Raw genomic sequence first — 3,958 nt, 5'->3', positions numbered from 1 at the left:
GATTATGAAAAATTTAAGAAATCACAAGAATGGAATATGCAGGAATTGTGTGACACCATAAAAAGACCAAACTTACAAATCATAGGCATGGACCAGATCTTCAACAGAATTGTAGAAGGAAATTTCCCAAAATTAAAGAAAGACATGCCCATACAAATACAACAAGCACATAGAACACCGAAAAGACAAGACCAGAAATGAAACTCTCCACTGCACATCATAGAAAAAACACTAAACATACAGAACAAAGGGAGAATACTGAAAGCTGCAAAAGAAAAACAACAAGTCACATGTAAAGGAAAACCCATCAGGATTACAGCTGACTTTTCAATGCAAACTATGAAAGCTAGAAGAGCCTGGACTAAGGTATTCCCAGTTCTAAATGACCACAGATGCCAACACAGATTACATTACCCAGCCAAAATGTCTACTATAGTTGAAGGGGAAAGAAAAATCTTCCATGACATAAATAAGCTGAAAGAATTCATGTCCATAAAATGAGCCCTTCAGAGAGTTCTGGAAACAGTACAAACAGCTGAAAGAATGGAACGACTATACCCAAGGGGTTATGGAAAGAAACTCAATGAAGGTATAACTGTGGAAATGCACAGCTATACGGAGAATGTGAGCAGAAATAAAAAATTATAGGATTCAATATGCATCTTTCATTAATATCTTTAAATATCAATGGACTGAACACCCCAGTCAAAAGACACAGATTAGTTGAATGGATTAATATACAAAACCCATCTTTTGTTGTCTGCAAGAAACTCATCGCACTTTCAAGGGCAGGCACTACCTTAAGTGAAAAATGGAAAAAATATACCAAGAGAATGGTACTAAGAAAAAGCAGGCCTTGAAATTCTATTATCTCATAAAATAGACTTTAAAATTATCAGAAGAGATAAAGAGGGCCTCTTCATTAGGATCAAAGGAACAATCAACTAAGAAGATATAATCATGAACATGTATTCATCAAACTCTGGTGCACCCAACTTCATAAAGACAGTACTACAGGACTTTAAGAACCAGAATAATCTCAACTCATTAATAGCAGGGGAGTTCAGTACCCCTTTGTCTGCATTAGATAGGTCAACAGGACAGAAAACTAATAGAGAGACATCTGAATTAAACAATACCATATATCAAATGTACCTAACAGACATCTACCAATTATTCCACCCAAGCATCAAGGAATATACTTTCTATTCAGTGCCCATGGAATCTTCTCCAAAATCAACAATATATTGGGGGAAAAACAAACCTCAACAAATACAAAAAGATTGAAATAATTCCATGCATTCTCTCAGAACACAATGCAATAAAGCTTAAAATCAACACTAGAAGAAACCCTAGTAACTACATGAACACACAGAATTTAAATAATACTTTGGGTCAAAGCAGAAATCACAAAAGAAATGAAAATATTCCTGGAAATAAATGAAAAGGACAATATAACACAAGAAAACCTCTGGGGCACATTGAAAGCAGTCTTTACAGGGAAGTTTAGAGCTCTAAGTCCCTACATTAAAAAATAGTAAAGAACACAACTAAATGACTTAACAGTGGAACTCAAGGCACTTGAAAAACAACAACAAATGAAACCCAAACCCAGTAGATAAGAAGAAATAATAAAAATCAGAGCCAAAATTAATGAAATCGAAACAGAGAAAACAATACAAAGAAACAATGAATCCAAGAGCTGGTTCTTTGAAAAGATAAACAAGATTTACAGACTCCCTAGCCCAGTTAACCAAAAGAAAGAAAGAGCACCTCCAAATCAATAAAATCAGAGATGAAAAGTGAAACATCACAACAGACACCAAAAAGATCCAGATCATTATAAGGGAATACTTTAAAAACCTATATGCAACTAAATTTGAAAATCTAAATGAAATGGACAGGTATCTAAAAGCATGGGAACCACCAAAACTAAACGAAGAAGAAATTAACAGCTTAAACAGACTCAACACATTAGGAAATCAAAAAAGTAATACAACACCTCCCAACTAAAAAAGCCCAAGACCAGATCGATTTACAGCAGAATTCTATCAGATATTTAAAGAAGATCTACATACAATACTACTTAATTTATTCAAAAAGATAAGAAATGGAGGGAGAACTTCCAAACTCCTTCTATGAAGCCAGCATCATTCTAATACCAAAGCCAGGTAAAGATACAACCAAAAATGAAAACTATAGACCCATATCCTTAATGAACACAGATGCAAAAATTCTCAACAAAATACTTGCAAACCGCATACAGACACACATAAAAAAGATCATTCACCTTGATCAAGTCAGCTTTATCCCACAGGTGCAGGGATGGTTCAATATATGTAAGTCAATAAATATCATAAATCATACAAATGGATTCAAAGACAAGAACCACATGGTCATCTCAATAGATGCAGAAAAGGCCTTTGAGGAAATTCAACATGCATTTATGTTCAAAGTCCTAGAGGGAATTGAACTGGAGGGAACATACCTCAACATAATTAAAGCCATATACAACAAACTCACAGCCAACATCATTCTAAATGGAGAAAATCAGGAGCATTCCCATTGAAATCAGGAACCAGACAAGGTTGTCAACTATCTCCACTTCTCTTTAACATAGTGCTTGAAACACTTGCAAGAGCAATAAGACATGAGAAGAAATTAAATTAGTAATAATTGGAAAAGCAGAGAACCATTCCCTTTTTGTAAGTGATATGGTGTTATGTCTAAGAGGTGCCAAAAATTCCACCAGAAAACTCCTAGAAATTATTAATAGGTTCAGTAAAGTGGCAGGTACAAAATTAATCTACAAAAGTGTGTAGCTTTTCTATATACCTATAACAAGCAATCAGAGAAAGAGTACGTGGAAACCCTTCCTTTCACAATAGCTGCAAAATAAAATAAAATAAAATAAAATAAAATAAAATAAAATATTTTGCAATGAACCTGATCAAACACATTAAAGAACTCTACAATGAAAATTTTAAATCATTAAAGAAAGAGATTGAATAAGACTCCAGAAGATGAAGGGACCTCCCATGCTCATGGATTGGAAGAATTAATATTGTGAAAATGACCATCCTACCAAAAGCCATTTATAGAGTAAATGCAATTCCAATCAAAATCCCCATTACATCGTTCACAGAATTGGAAAAAAACATCCTCAGATTCATATGGAAACACAAAAGACCTCAGATAGCCAAAGAAACCCTGAACACTAAGAGCAATGCTGGGGGGATTACTAGACCAGATTCTAAATGGTATTACAGAGCTACAGTCATAAAAACAACATGCTATTGGCACAAAAATAGTCCCATAGATCAATGGAAGAAAATTGAAGACCCAAATATGAGTACATGCAATTTCAGCTACTGGATATTTGACACAGGGGCCAAGAACATTCACTGAAGGTAAGACCTCACGTTCAGCAACGGTGCACAAAAGTAAACTCCAAATGGATCAACTACCTCAAAGTGAAGCCTGAAACTCTGAAACTGTTAGAAGAAAACATTGGCAATAACCTACAAGATATATGTGTAGGGAAAGTATTTTCTAGACCGGACATCAATAGCTCAGGAAACAAGGTCAAGAATCAGCAAGTGAGACCTCATTAAACTAAAAAGCTTCTGTACATCAAAAGTAGCAACCAAGGAAATGAAGAGAAAACCCACAGAATGGGAGAACATCTTCACCAGCAATACATCTGACAGAGGTTTAACATCTAGAATATATAATGAACTAAAAAAAACAAAGAATCAAGAAAGGAAGTAACCAAAGTAAAAGATGGGCTAAGGAGCTGAACAGAGATTTCTCAAAAGAATAAATAAAGATGGATAAGAAGCATCTTAAAATGTGTTCAACATCACTAGCAATTAGGGAAATGAAAATTAAAATCACTTTAAGATTTCATCCTACCCCAGTCAGACTGGCTAAGATCAAGAGAACAAATGATACCAAA

General features: G+C 34.6%; 1 protein-coding gene across 2 annotated transcripts in view; it reads right to left on the bottom strand.

Annotated features, from left to right (window-relative positions):
• Xirp2 (xin actin binding repeat containing 2) overlaps window positions 1-3,958 on the bottom strand; it is a 152,848-nt gene that overhangs the window by 73,008 nt on the left and 75,882 nt on the right. The window lies entirely within an intron of this gene.

Source organism: Nannospalax galili, unplaced genomic scaffold, assembly GCF_000622305.1.
Source record: "Nannospalax galili isolate Female #2095 unplaced genomic scaffold, S.galili_v1.0 scaffold165, whole genome shotgun sequence".
Taxonomy (NCBI): Eukaryota; Metazoa; Chordata; class Mammalia; order Rodentia; family Spalacidae; genus Nannospalax; species Nannospalax galili.
The sequence above is the reverse complement of the archived record's forward strand: the minus strand, read 5'-3'. Positions and strand labels throughout refer to the sequence as shown.